The following is a 15,789-nucleotide window of genomic DNA, read 5'->3' as shown; positions in this document are numbered from 1 at the left end:
CCAGATTTATTTCCTTTAAAGCAGGAGTAATGGTCTAAGAAATACTCATTAGGAGAAAAAAATTCTGCTTCTAAACAATATTAGTAAACAATAGACTCTTGACTCAGTTGAAAAACCACTCATTGCTCTCTAGAGCAGCATGTCTGAATGCTGGTTTAATAGCACACTAGAGTATCAGAATGAGTTGACAGGTGTACCACAACTAATTGGTAACTAGTTTGTGACTTACCTTTCTAATGTATTCAAAGTTATCCCTATCATTATAGTCCTCTCACTCAAATTCTGATAGATTTCCTGAGTGGAAAAGGTGGAGTTAGGGCTAGGCTGCCAGAGACTGTGCAAATGAGCATCAGCTGTCATTGTGAGATGGCAGAAGATAGCCTGTGAGCCAGTGCTCTAGGAAACTTTTCGTGTAGGCGTGCTGCCTCTGCTCTAGCAGTGGTCCTTCTACTGACAGTGCTGTCAAAGTCTGGTCTCCTGGAGAGCCAGGTTGTTTTCCATCATGTCAACTCAGATGATTGAGATGTTTTTCTTCGATAGTCCTAGCTTGCGTAAATAATCAAGAATCGATTTAAATATGAAGAGCCTATCTCTGGTCTTTAAATAGACACACACACACACACACACACACACAAATCTTAGGGAAAGGAGTTTGTGAAACTTCATTATTGCATATGTTTTTGATCAAGCAATGCATTCACTTTCTAAGCAGTATTAGTGTCCCATGAGTGTTTCTTCCAGCAGTATAATGTCTGCCTAATGCTAATTTAATCGGGAATGTTGCAAAGCAAGGCAAACTGAAATGTTGAAATACCTCCTTTCCCCACTGTCCCCTAGTGATCACTTTATTTCAGTAGGAATATGTAAATTCTCTTGATTTGTTTGTCCCCTTTCAGGCTGATTTTCCAAGTCTACGTGGAAGAAAAGACAGTATTCCTTGAGCTCCATGCCCTACTGGCACAGGATCTATGCTTATACCATTGTTATTCTGTCAGTCAGCAACTTCTAAAGTAGTTTCTTTTTTTGAGACAGGGTCTCACCCCGTCACCCAGGCTGGGGCGTCATCGTGTGATCATGGCTCACTAGTCACTGCAGCCTCCATATCTCAGGCGCAAGTGACCCACCTCAGCCACCTGAGCAGCTGTGCCATCACACCTGGTTAATTTTTGTATTTTTTTTGTAGAGATGGGTTTTCACCTTGTAGCCCAGGCTTATCATAAAATCCTGGGCTCAAGCAATCTCCCCACCTCAGCCTCCCAAAGTACAGGATTATAGGCGTGAGCCACTGTCCCTAGTATACAAGCTACTGTCTCTTGAAAAAAATAGCAGGAACCCATTGCAATGTACAAGTTCCCCTAAAGTGCCACCTCAGAATAACTTACATGTTTAAAAACAGCTGCCTTCACATTACCCATTGTGAGGCTATAAAAGGAACATTAAGATGTCAAGCAATTTAGATTCTGTTATCCATTTCTCTGAAAAGAAAGATGTGTTAAAAGTCTTTAGCTACTTGAAGGGTTGTCGTGAAAAACAAGAATTTTATTCCAGAGGACAGGAGTTACATACAGGGAGGTGTATTATATACTTCCTGATAAATTTTGTGTAGGCTGTTTAATAAATTTATCTGGTAATGGAATAATCAGGCTTTTTGGTGGAAAGGTACATGCAGAAGCTAAATCACCATCTGTTAATAGTGTTTAAGAAATGTCTTCAGTCCTGCAGCAGCCTGTCTTTCCATTCAGCATGACAGATGCCTTTGTGTCCTTCGCCAAGGACTTCTGGCAGGTGGAGTGGCCACAGCCATCTCCAAGCGATAGGTCCCATTGAGCCGGTGTAGCTGCTGCTGCAGGTGCAGCATGCCAGTAAGCAGATCAACGCAGATAAGCAATACAAGGGCATCGTAGACTGCGTGGTCCATATTCCCAAGGCGAAGGGAGTCCTGTCCTGGTGCAGAAACCTGGCATGTCATCAGATACTTCCACCCCGGCTCTCAACTTTGCTGTCAAAGATAAATACAAGCATATCTTCCTGGGTGGCATGGACAAGAGGACCCAGTTTAGCTCACTTTGCAGGGAATCTGGCATCAGGTGGTGCTGCTGGGGCCACATCCTTGTGTTTTGTGTACCCTCTTGATTTTGCCCATACCCATCTAGCAGCTGACGTGAGTAAAGCTAGAGCTGAGAGTTCCGCGGCCTTGGTGATTCTCTGGTTAAGATCGACAAATCTGATGAGATTAAAAGCCTATACCAAGGCTTTAACGTGACTGTGCAGGGTGTTATCATCTGCCAAGCTGCCTACTTCAGTATCTATGACACTGCAAAGGGAATGCTTCCGGATCCCAAGAACACTCAACATCGCCATCAGCTGGATGATCACACAGACTGTCACTGCTGTTTCGGGGTTGACTTCCTATCCATTTGACACCATTCGCCGCCACATGATGATGCAGTCAGGGCACAAAGGAACTGACATCATGTACACGGGCACGCTTGACTGCTGGAGAAAGGCTGTGATGAAGGAGGCAAAGCTTTCTTCAAGGGGGCATGGTCCAGTGTTCTCAGAGGCTTGGGTGGTGCTTGTCTTGTATGATGAAATCAAGAAGCGCATATAAGTTATTTTTTAGGATTTTTTCCCCCTGTGAACAGGCATTTTCTATTATATCACATACCTTGAGCATTCTTGACAGACTCCAGGCAGTCAGTTTACAGCTAGTGCTCAACTTACGACCACAATTGGCTCTGACAGACTGGTCGTAACATGATTTGGTCATAAGTTGAGTTTGCTGTACCGAGTCTGGGATAACAGTTGAAATGGTGCACGCAGAGATGGTAGTGCTGCTGGAAGCTGGTCCACACTGTCGTACGCCCAGCTGGGCAACGTTTGCGCTGCCAGACGCGGAGCAGTCGTTGCTAGCGATTGTGGTCGTAAAGTTGAATGGTCGTAACTTGCATAGGTCGTAAGTCGATCAATACCTGTATTTACTTGTTGAAGATGGGAAGCAATAACATTCATCTGACCAGTTTTCTTAGTTAAAGTCACTTCCATGGTGATGATGATGGCAGTCAATTACATTTTTTATTTTAGTCACTCCTGATAATTTGGAGAAATAAAAATATCTAAAATTAAAAATTCTTCATTGAGACAGAATATGGGCAAGATGACCTTTAAGGTCCTTTTCAGTTTTATCATTGGAAATCCCCAGAAGCAATCTGTTGGTCTTAAAACTTTGTCCTTTTGAAGTCCTTTGTATTCATTTAGAGCTCTTTAGGAAACCAGAGAATTTTGGGCTTTGGTTGACAAAAGGGGTCTGACCTGTGTTCGTAGCTGGAAACATGAAATATGAAATTCTGGGCTTAATTCTTCTGAAGAAATCTTTAAGTAGGTACTAACACAAATGACATTACTAAGAAATTTAAAAGCCCATGATATATTAAAGCTTTTACTCTTTATTATTATTATTATTTTAAGACAGTCTCACTCTATTGCTTAGGTTGGAGTGCAGTGGCACGGTCTCAGCTCACTGCAACCTCTGCCTTCCAGGTTCAAGTGATTCTCCTGCCTCAGCCTCCAAAGTAGCTGGAATTGATTACAGATGCCCACCACCATGCTCAGCTAATTTGTGTATTTTTAGTAAGGTTTCACCATGTTACCCAGGCTGGTCTTGAACTCCTGACCTCAAGCGATCCGCCCATCTCGGCCTCCTAAAGTGCTGGCATTATAGGTGTAATCCACTGTGCCCAACCCTCTTGATAGTTTTTATTCTTGTTTCTTCTTATCTGTGGGACTCCAGTTCAAATGGGGTTGGAATTGTGGTGTTCAGTTTTATACTAATATTTTACCCAAGTGTGTCATGGCTTTTTCTAATCATTTTAATATCCACAGAAATGCTGGAAGGGTAGTGGAATAACAGGTAAATTTGCTGTCATTTTATGCCACATCCTCCTCTCTACTTTGCTTTTTGATACGGATTATAAAGGTAATTGTGAAAACAGCTGGACCTTAGAAAGTTGAACTAAGATTCTTTTTTTGGCAACCTGCAAGTAATGTTTCATTTTTTTTTTATTATTATTACATGATTTCTTTCCCCATATAGTTGGCAGATTTTTTTTTTTTTCCATTTTCCCACCTTAAACTTTTTTGTTTGGAGTACAGTCTAAAACCAACATCAGTTAGCCTTGATTTTCTTTCTTTTTTTCTTTTGGACAACCGCCTGGTTCATTGATAAAAGTAACAAGTTCGGAACTAAGAGGTATGTTACAAGCTGCACTTCACAACACCTGAAAACCCAAGAGACATCCGGAGGCTTTGTCATTAGTAAGGTAGGTTTTGTGTGTGTGTGTGTGTGTGTGTGTGTGTGTGTGAGAGAGAGAGAGAGAGAGAGAGAGAAGATGGAATAAGGTGAAGGTGAAGAAACATCTTGACTTGTACCTGTTTTCAGATAAAGGAGTAAAGTGATCTTTTATGAAATGTAACTGTCTTGAAAGAGAAATTGATCATCATGTGGTCAAGTACTCTTGGAATGTCTCTTGGCTGTTTACTGTGGCCTCTTTACAGTGGTGAGACTATTTCTACCCTCTACTTTCCACTATTCTTTTTTTCCCCTATTGGATAATGCCAGTCTAAACAGCCCTAATACTAGATGTACCTAAAAAGAGGTATAAGCCAAGTCGTTGTTCAGTGTAGTAATTTCCTAGTGTCTGTTTATATTTTGTCACACATCAGAATGTATATTTTATAGAGCATGTGTTTGTCTACTTGTCTGTCTACTGTAATATGTCTTTAATAAAGCTAAAATACATTATGATTTTCTGGTCATCTTTTGCCTAATGTACAGTAGTGAAATGGTACATTTTTGAGTTTGTATCCTTTTGAGGGGTCTTCAGTAGCTGTACAAGTGATAATAGGGCAGAGCTGTTGTCCTTTTAGTTCTTGCCAAGTCACATCCTGCCTTGAGCCTGCCCCTGGCTGCCCCTGCAGCTGTGAGTTGTGAGGACAGGTACTGGGTGCTTTCCTGCTTCCTCCCTGGTCGTATCTGCCCTGGTGCTAGATGTCTGGCAGGTATACAAACAAATACACTTAATAATTCGTTAGAAAATAAGAGTGCTTTCTGCACAGGGAAGGATATGAAGGCAGCATTTTCTAATTTGGTAAATCTTTGATTAACAGGATATTTGAAGAATTAATATTCGGGTCAACTTTGTTACTGTATCATAGGGGCCATTTTCTTTGAGTCTAGCAACTCTTTGAAAGCTGGGTTCATAATATTTACCGCACCGTGTACTTCTGTTTTTCTTCCCAGCTAATTTTTGCATTTTTAGCAGAGATGGGGCCCATCGTGTACTTCTACTGCACTCTATTCTTTAGGAGGCGCTTTCCACAGACATCTCACTGGAATTTCACAACACTCTTATGATACAGATTGGGCAGACAATTTAACTTTCCACATTTTATAGTTACGGAAACTGGCTTGGTGAGATTATCACTTACCCAATATCAAAAGCTTTTGTTTCACCTCACCCACTTCCTCCTTTTCTTTGCTTACGAACTTCTGATATTAGATAAGTGGTGATTTCACCAAGTCCTGGGCATCCCATCCCTGAGAGCACTGGCCAGAAAGACAGCAGAATTTGAATCCAGGTCTTCTGATTCAGAGTTTTCCCCACTACGATACCTTCCAATTCAAGCATAGTATCATCTCTGTAGTTTGCGTAAACACTTGGATAAAACTTTCTGGACATTGATCACTTCCAGTGTGAAAGCTTGGACTGAAATATAACCTGGAAACTGCTTTTTACTAAATTTCTAATAGAAAAATTAGACTTTTTTTTTCTCTTTTAAGGTGACATGCAAAAAAAAAAAAAAAAGCCGTGATTTTTAATTGTCTTTTATTTTGGAGTGGGACATGCTAGTGGGAGCATCTTGCTGAGTTATGAAAGATATTTGTTCACACTTGCAGATATTTAGTGGTTTGTGACAGGGCTTAAGCAATCTGTGTTGAAAGACTAGTTGCCATGGATCAATACTTTTGTAAAATACAGTAAGAATTTCTAGAAAAATTAAGTTAAAATACAGGCATAAAATTTTTTATTACAGATTCAACAAACATAAAATTACTATCAAACTGCAATTAAAATTTCTAAATGCTTATTCTCAGTTTCTAGAGTTTATCGTGGACAAATAGCAAAGTGTTTGTGGATTGGCACAAGTCTGCAGATCAATTCTGTAGAAGCATTGCTGTAACTGTGTGACAGTGCATTTATATGTCAGGGTGGGAATCAGTTTAACTTATTTTGGGGGATCCTTTTAATCTTGCTGGTATGATATGATTGAAACTGAGGACTGGACTTTTGTCCAGAGGCCTCCCTGACTAGAAGCAGCAATTAAAACACCTTTTCAGCTCCCCAAATTCCTCCTGTTCGTCGGCTCCTCACTTGCTGGGTAGAATCATTTGTAGCACGCTATTTGTTTTCACAGGTCTGCTGTCTTTCTGGCCAGTGCTGTCAGAAATGGGCTGCCGGTGACTTGCTATAAGGGAAATTGTATCACAAGGGAGGGAAAGGGAAGAGGAAGTACATGGGTCATTATTCTGGGAGGAAGGTGGTCTGATGCTATGGAGTCTGATAGGGGCTTGTGGGTGATCACTAGAGTAATGCTTCATCTGGGCTGTTTCATTCACCACCTCTGCTGCTTTGTTCAGCCAGTCAAGAAATATTTCTCGAAATCTCTAGGCTAGAGATTTGTCCCTGTTCATTTAGTTCTCAGACCTTCCCCAAAGGCCAGTCATCAAAGCACTGACAAAAAGAGGCAAATAGAAAGTTTTAATCACAATTACTGCTGGGAAGAAGTGATGCAACTAATAGCAAATACATTCTCCTTTTGCCTTTCAAATACTGTGAAGCATTTTACATACTTAACATTTATTTACAACAGTCCCTTTGAGGGAGATATTCTTATCACCTGTATTAGGTTGTTCTTGCATTGCTATGAAGAAATACTTGTGACTGGGTAATTTATTTTTAAAAAGAGGTTTAATCAGCTCACAGTTCTGGAGGTTTTATAGGAAGCATGGTGCCGACATCTGCTCAGCTTCTGAAGAGGCCTCAGGAAGCTTAAAATCATGGAAGGTGAAGGAGGAGCCGGCATGTCACGTGGCAAAAGCAGGAACAAGACAAATTGGTGGGGATGTTCCACACACTTTTAAACAACCAGATCTTGGGAGAACTCACTCAATTCATGAGAACTCTACCCGCAAGATGCAATCACCTCCCACCAGGCCCCACCCACAACACTGGGGATTACATTTCAACACGAGATTTGAGTGATGACAAATACCCAGACTCTATCATCCTCATTGTACAGATGACGATCCTGGGTAAGCAAGTTGCTCAAATTAACATAATTAGCAAGCAGTACAACTAGGAGTTGAAAATTATATCTTCCTTATTTCAAAGCACACATTCTTTCCCTGTGCCAAACAAAGGGAAAAAGTGAGCTTTTATGAAACTCCTATTTTGTCATTTAGTCTTTGTTGTTGGCTAAACTGTTGTTCTCCCAACCCTCTGAAATTCAATATATCGGTACCTCAGAGTATAATCATATTCCCAGATAAGATCTTTAAAGAGGTAATTACGTTAAAATGAGCACAGAGCCAAGACCAAAGACCATGTATGGACCATCAAGAAAAAAGCCACAGAGAGAGCTCTCAGAAGAAACCAAGCTTGCTGACATATTGATCTTGGATGTCTAGCTTCCAGAGCAGTAAATCAATTGTTTAAAGCTATCTGGTCTGTGGAATTTTGTTATGGTAGCCCAGGCAAACTAATACGGTCTTTCAGCAACACAGCCAGGCTGGTAGGATTTTCTTCAATTTTGAAAATAAAATTGTCTCAAGCTATATGATTTGCCAGAGGTCATGTGCTCCAAAGCCCCTGCTCTTTCTACTGAGCCACCCTGTCCTCTGACCCCATCTGGTTCTTTGTATACTAAAATCTACTGTGGAGACTTAATATTCATATGGACATTCTGAGGAGAAACTGGAAGTGAAACTGATGAACGCACTGGCTAGTATGCTTGCAGCTGGGGTGCACTGCACATCCCCAGCCTCACGGAAGTTCAAGCAAATGGCATCTGCAGCACTGAACTATACTTGCCACAAAACAAGAAACTGGAATGTCTTTATGACATAAATGAGTGCATCTGGGGACAACTAAGCAAGTTATTTGGCGTTTTCAAGAAATACTTTAAATGCCTGTCTTATTCTTTCTTCCCAAGGACAAACCGGATTTTGAAATCAATATGTAGGATCTCATATGTGGAATGACTGGCTGCTCTTGAGTTTAAAACGAACTCAAAATCAAGTAGTATAATTTCGCCTCCTTTCTAAATGCTCCATCAAAGCCAATGTGAATTTCTCTGTCTTGCAAACAGTAGGCATGTGGTTTAAGGTCAGCCAGTTATAGAGGCTAGTTTGAATTATTTATTCTGGGCAAGCTCCAGAGGCAACCACACGGGTATATGCTCCATGCCAGAAACAGCTAGTGCAGGGAAGGAACAATTGTCATCGAACAGTGAATTACTGCCACCTCCATGGTTCTGTTCTTTATACATGTAACCTGGAGGTGGCTCAGGGACTACACAGATAGGCTCTTATTAAAAGGAACTTAAGGTTAAGATTCAGGTGTGTGAGGTTGTTTTGACTTTTGGAGAAGCACCAAGTCATCATAAATTGCAGGTCTGGGGGAAAGCGATGCATCATGTTGGTAGGAGCGTTACTTTTTGGGCCCCACTCCTCCATGTGCACCAGCTTTCTCACGCCTTTTCCAGACCACAGTCTCACCTGCCAGATGTGTACCATTTCTCAAAGTGCCCCTGAGTGCAAAACACTATAAAACCCAGAGGCCGGGCACGGTGACTCACACATGTAATCCCAGCACTTTGGGAGGCTGAGGCAGGCAGATCACAAGATCAAGAGTTCGAGACCAGCCCAGCCAATATGGTGAAACCCTGTCTCTACTACAAATACAAGAATTAGCGGGGCGTGGTGGCGCATGCCTGTAGTCCCTGCTACTCAAGAGGCTGAGGCAGGTGAATCACTTGAACCCGGGAGGTGGCGGTTGCAGTGAGCCGAGATCACGCCACTGCACCCCATCCTGGACGATAGAACTAGACTCTGTCTAAAAAAAAAAAAAAAAGACCCAGGGAGGAGAGAAGTTTGAAAACCCATGTCTTCCCGGTTGAAAGCTGCAGTATTTCTGCCTTTGGGCAGCCTTAATTTAGAGAAGGCCCCAAGAGCTCATTACTTTTCTTCGTTCCGGGAAGGGATTTTGTAAAGATAAATCCCATTTACAGAAATGACTTCGTTTTGACCAAAAGTCCTTACTTGTGTCTAAGTTCTGGATGTACAACTTGTTAGTGAAATAGTTACTGAGGCTGGTGGAAGAATTTAAGAAGAGCATTTCTTCTGTAGCTCTTGAATTCAGGGGTGTGGCTTTTAGCATGTCTTTGGTTACAGAAACAAACCTGTTCAGTTTTCTTTCTCTCCCCATTAAGCCAGAACATTTCCTTCCTTATTTCTCTTCCTACCTTTCTTCCAAACCCCAATAAAAGAGTTTGGTCAAAAGAACAAGCAACTAAACTCCCAAGTCTCCTGTTTGCCATCCATGGTGGGAGTTCCATGGCTAGGCAGGGCTGCCAATTTCCTGCAGAGACAGCTGACTACATATAGCTACATATATGAGGATTCCTTGTGGTAAGCCAAAGTCCTTGGGCCCTGCATTTACTATATGGTTTTTTTTTTGTTGTTTTTTTTTTGTTTTTTGTTTTTTTTTTGTTTTTGTTTTTGTTTTTTTTTTTGAGACGGAGTTTCACTCTTGTTACCCAGGCTGGAGTGCAATGGCACGATCTCGGCTCACCACAACCTCCACCTCCTGGGTTCAGGCAATTTTCCTGCCTCAGCCTCCTGAGTAGCTGGGATTACAGGCACGCACAACCATGCCCAGCTAATTTTTTGTATTTTTAGTAGAGACGGGATTTCACCTTGTTGACCAGGATGGTCTCGATCTCTTGAGCTCGTGATCCACCCGCCTCGGCCTCCCAAAGTGCTGGGATTACAGGCGTGAGCCACCGCGCCCGGCTACTATATGGTTTTTAAAAGTGAATGATTCAGAGCACTGCCTCTGACAGAGCTGGACTCCAATCCTACCCCCACCTCTTACCAGTTGTGGGAGCTTAAGCCGGCTTCTTAGATGCTTTGTTCCTCATTCCCCTTATCTGTAAAATGGAAATAGTCATGCTCACCTTATATGCTTGTTGAGATAACTTAGATGAGCTGAGCATATAAAGTAATAAGCATAGTGCCCAGCACAGTGCTCAATACATTTTGGCTGCTATTAGCTGTTGTTATGGGCACTCAGCATGGAGCACTCCTTTCTCACTCCCTTCTCTATCTGGGACAACTCAAGATCGGGCAAGGGGAATATTAATAGCAAGAAGTAACCCCAATGAGCTATTTTAGGGCTAGCCCTGGAGATTGGGATTCCTAGTTGGATTTTGCTTAGAAACAAGATACAATATCCTGAAACTATGATTAAGTGAAAAGTGCAGGCCAGACATGCTGGCTCACACCTGTAATCCCAGCACTTTGGGAGGCCAAGGCAGGTAGATCACCTCAGGTCAGGAGTTCGAGACCAGCCTGACCAACATGGTGAAACCCCATCTCAACTAAAAATACAAAAGTTAGCTGGGCACGGTAGTATGTGCCTGTAGTCCCAACTACTCAGGAGGCTGAGACAGAGGAATCGGTTGAACCCAAGCTGGTGGTGGTTGCAGTGAGCCAAGATGACTCGACTGCATTCCAGCCTGGGCAGCAGAGTGGACTCTGTCTCAAAAAAAAAAAAAAAAAAAGAAAAAAGAAAAAAGAAAACTTCATTCAGCTAGAGTCCATTGGACTTGTATGCTGAGCAGTTCTGACTGACTATGTGATCTTGTGAAGTCTTGATGTCACCTGATGTCTCCCCATCACTGCTCCCATAGTGTCTTTGTTTCTTCCAATTGGTTTATAGTGGTTCTTCTTAACGTTCCCAGGAGAGGACTCCCCTTTGTCTGGAGAACAATAATGACAAAGTCTTGCATGGGATTTTGAATGTGAGTTTTGCATGGGAGGGTCAAAATTGAGAAACTTTGACCTTCCCAGAAAGTATATAGTGTTAACTGAGCAACAATGAGCATCTTTCCTAAATGAGGGCTGTCCTTGGCCCACAGATTCCGCCTATAGTTTATTTCCAGTGGTTGTGTAGGAATTCGTGCAATAATCTATGGCAAACTGAATTACTTCTCAGAATGTTCTCTTTAGGACTCAGTATGTTGGCTTCATACTAAGGGGCATGGCGATATTGGGAAAACTGCAGATGTTCTGGAAGCAGAACACTTGAGTTCAAATCTTGACGACTCTTGATTTGCAAAAAAAGAGAAAAAAAAATCTTGACAACTCCTCTTACAGGCAAATTACTAAATTTCTTTTAGTTTCTGCTTCCTTCTCTGCATGACAGCAGTGATAGTACTCACTTCACAAGATTACTGTAGGCACCAAGTGGGAATCACTTCTGCTGGTGAGAAGAAAGCACTTCCGTTTTTGTAAGTCTAACTTATTTGGGTGTATGGGTCAAGAAAATGGCAACTTCATTTCCTCTGGGCCCTTTGGCCGATCACTGGACTGCACTTTATCCTTGGGGAACAGCTGTGGCTTTTTCATAGATTCAAACCTCACTCTAATTTCCCCAAGGCTCCTCCGGGTTTACTCTAAAGGGAGCCCCTTGTTTGAATTGTTGTTGGTCTGAAGAGGGACCAGCAGCTGCTTGCCTGCAAAGATATGTTGCAGCCTCTGTGGGCATTCCCTGGACACTGCACACAGCTGCTGTCCCCAAACAGCCGCAAAATAGGATGCTTTGACAAGGAGAGTTTGAATATTTTATGTATCTTGTTTTCCAATTACACTTAAGAATTCAATAAGCTGAGTAGTAGGAAGCTGAATTGCTAGCCTGGCAAAGGAATGAACAGAAAAACCTAAAAAATTTAAAAAAGAGGATTAAAAATAATGCCCTTGCTCCGTGTAGGAGCCTGGCTTACTTTTCTTGGTACTGTGCTGTTCCTGATACTGTTCAAGCTGGGCCTTGAAGATCTGGAACCATGTAGCTTGGATTTTCTTCAGCCCAAAATACCTCGATGCTCATTTTGTTTCTTTTGAGACAGAGTCTCTGTTGCCCAGGCTGGAGTACGGTGGCACAATCTCAACCCACTGCAACCTCTGCCTCCTCGGTTCAAGCGATTCTCATGCCCCAGCCTCCTGAGTAGCTTGGATTACAGGCACCTGCCACCACTCCTGGCTAATTTTATTTATTTATTTATTTATTTATTTATTAAAGACGGGGTTTCACCATGTTGGTCAGGCTGGTCTTGAACTCCTGACCTCAGGTAATCCGCCCACCTTGGCCTCCAAAGTGCTTGGATTACAGGAATGAGCCACCACACCTGGCCTGCCTGACTAATTTTTGTATTTTTAGTAGAGACTGGGTTTTGCCACGTTGGCCAGGCTAGTTTTGAACTCCTGACCTCAGGTGATACTCCCACGTTGGCCTCCCAAAGTACTGGGATTACAGACATTGAGCCACCACACCCAGCCTCAATGCTCATTTTGAACTATCAACTTACCTTCGATGCCTTTGTGGAATCATCCAACTACTTCTCCATAAGTGGTCCAGGATTAATGTGTATTCATGTTCAGTGTAAGGCAGCTGACTCCAGAAATATAAGCCAAATCAGAAAACTCTCCTAAAAAGGATGTCCTATCTACTGCAAAGCTGTCTTCCCAAGCTAGCCGGTAAGTCTGAATTTGGGCAGAGAAGAAGAGGAGCAGATGGGTTGGGGTCTGAGATGCAGGGCAAACTGGAGGGTTTTCTTGGCATATTTGCTCTTCAAATTTAGATTTTAGAATATGTGAGAAACAGTGACATTCTCACATTGGTCCTAAGCCCTGGAGGAAATCGTGCCCCATTGAGAAGTGGAGACATTTCAGCCCTTGCTGTCTCATCAGCAAACCACAGGATTGGTGAAGGGGCTGATGGAGTCCTTTTAAAGGTCTTGCACCATTTTCTTGCCTTTCTGTCTTTTTGTTCAAAGACATCTCTTTTTCTCGTGTTTTCCGTCTTGAGGCAAAATTGAAAACTTAGCCCACACATTAGTTTGGGCTAGAACTGGCCTCTAGGTGGCGATTCAGTACAGAGAATGGTGGTGGCTGGCGTCACCTCGAGCCACTATTTCCCAGAGATATCATTCTAGAAGGGGATTCACGAGAAATCGGGCTTCACAATAGAGGGATGACTTGGCCTTTGTCACGGTTCAAGCTGGGATCCTGAAGAGGTTGGGTGCCTGGGGAGCTGTGAAAGCACCTAGTCTCAAGCAATGTAACGTGGGTTTAAGGCTCCCACTAGGACGGAGCCCAGGGTAGTTTGGCAAGGTAGGGTTTGGGCTTGGCCTGCTGGGAACCCTGAGCCTTGAGCTTCAGGCTTTGTTCCCTCCCTTCTGGGAGGCCTTGCTCAGGCTCACAGCCCCGGATGGAGCCCTCAGCTTGGCAGCTGCCTGCCCAAGCTCTCCAGAAAAGGCAGACAGCTCCCAGTTGAAGTCCCCTCACTTTACCTCCTTTTCCTTTCGCCTGCTCCCTCCTCCTTCACCCCTCCTTCCCTCCTGCCTCCCCCTCCCCCTGCTTCTTCCCCCCCCCCGCCCTCCCCCCAACTTCCCCACCTCCTCATACACCCCATTCTCACTTTCTGCTATTTACAAAGCACTTTCCCCATGTGATCTCATTTGCTGCTCACAGACTCATCGAGAAGAGGGACAGGTTGAGCCCTCCCTTACTCCCCGGCACACTTGGAGGACACAAATGCAAAAATGTTTATGAAGATCCCTTTATCTGTCTGTCACCACCAGCAAATAGTACCTTGGGGCAACTACTGAATTCGAATTAGTGCATGTTGCTTGGCATGGGGGAAGTCTCAAAATTATTCACTGAATAAATTATAGTTGCAAACAACTAAATCAAGGGACAGTAGGTAGCAGAGTCCATTCTAGAAGTTAGGCTTCAGACTTGTAGGACCAGCGATATTGCTGCACTAGGTACTAATTATATCACAGTTTTCTGGTAAAAAAAAAATACAGTATGTGAGTACATAAAGGGACCCATGCAGATCTGTCTGCATGTCTGGCACTCAACCACATGAAACTACTCTGGCACCAGTCTGCTGTCTGCCAGGGGACACTAGGAGCTGTGGGGGGATCTAGGGGAGCAGCTGGCCTTTCTGAGGCCTTCCTTAAAGTATGGGATAGGCACTCGGAGCTTCTCATCTATCAAAACCCTTCTGTCTTTAACTGACCTAACATACTGAGATAAAAAGCACCACCCAGTTATGACTCATCCCGCTCCATTCCAATCCGTGAATCAGTACTTTTTGTTTTTTGCTTAAATGTACACATTTCCAGCAGTTTAGGACTCTGCGATGAGACTATATGGTTCAAATCCTAGCTCTACCACTATCTAGGTGTCTGGTCTTGGGTAGGTTGTTTAACCTCTTTGTGCCTCTCTTTCTCGTCTTTTAAATGATAATCCTAAGAATATTTAACTCATAACATTACTGTGGGGATTTGGGGAGTTAATAAATAGAACACAGTGAGAACAATGTCTGGCAGTAAGTCAAAGCTAGGAAGTGTTCAGCCGATCTCTCGTTACAGTTTCCCAGCTTTGATAATTGGCTTGTGTTCATCTGACGGAGGCGCTTCATGATTTTGTAGAATTCCCTGGAATTCTGTCATTTTAGCCGTGAGGCTTTCAACATTCTCCCACTCAGTTACAGCTTTCTTGAAGCCTAAAGAAGAGAGGAAGCGGCTGGGTGTGGTGGTTCGCACCTGTAATCCCAGCACTTTGGGAGGCCAAGGTGGGTGGATCACAAGGTCAGGAGATTGAGACCAACCTGGCCAGCATGGTGAAACCCCGTCTCTACTAAAAATGCAAAAAATTTAGTCAGGTGTGGTAGCACACGCCTGTAGTCCCAGTTGCCGGGACTGAGGAAGGAAAATTGCTTGAACCTGGGAGGCGGATGTTGCAGTGGGCTGAGATCATGCCACTGCATTCCAGCCTGGGCGACAGAGCAAGACTCCATCTCAAAAAAAAAAAAAACCAAGAAGAGAGGAAGTGATTTGAAGTGTGTTTTTCTGCTAATAAGAGCTGTGGCATTTCTATTTCATATACAGCATCCCCAGATGATTCTGGCTCCAGACAGAATCCAAGGGCTTTTTTTTTTTCCTCTATAGTAGTGCTTACCACTTAGCACACAGTAGGTGTTAAATAAATGCTTGTGCCAGGGAGGGAGGAAGAACGATGCAGTGCAGAGGAAAACATTAATTAGTACATAGTAGTTTATATGGACAAGGTCCCAGTGGGGTATACACTTGTTCCCTACGATCTAATGACTAAGCATGAAAATCACCAAGGAAATGTGATCAACTCAGAGGAGAAAGAGGGGGAGGAGGAGAGAGAAGAAACTGGAGCAGCCTGTTACCTGACCGAAGATATCAGTCCTTCCATTGCAAATGGTTCCATCACCTGAGGCCAAGTGGAAAACCTTGCCGCTGCTCTGGGACATCCAAGGCATCTCCAATTGCTGCCTGCCCCAGAGTTTCATCCTTCCACGGGTAGTTTGTTATTTGTTTGGTAGCCTCTACAGTGCTCTTTCTTACGGCTAA

At 43.2% G+C, this 15,789-nt stretch overlaps 1 pseudogene; it reads left to right on the top strand.

The window, feature by feature from the left end:
* Positions 1-48: 48 nt before the first annotated feature.
* On the top strand, positions 49-10,191 carry LOC141580319 (ADP/ATP translocase 2 pseudogene; annotated as a pseudogene).
* Positions 10,192-15,789: the final 5,598 nt, after the last annotated feature.

This window comes from Saimiri boliviensis, chromosome 11 (assembly GCF_048565385.1).
Source record: "Saimiri boliviensis isolate mSaiBol1 chromosome 11, mSaiBol1.pri, whole genome shotgun sequence".
Classification (NCBI taxonomy): Eukaryota; Metazoa; Chordata; class Mammalia; order Primates; family Cebidae; genus Saimiri; species Saimiri boliviensis.
This window is presented reverse-complemented; position numbering and strand designations above follow the sequence as displayed.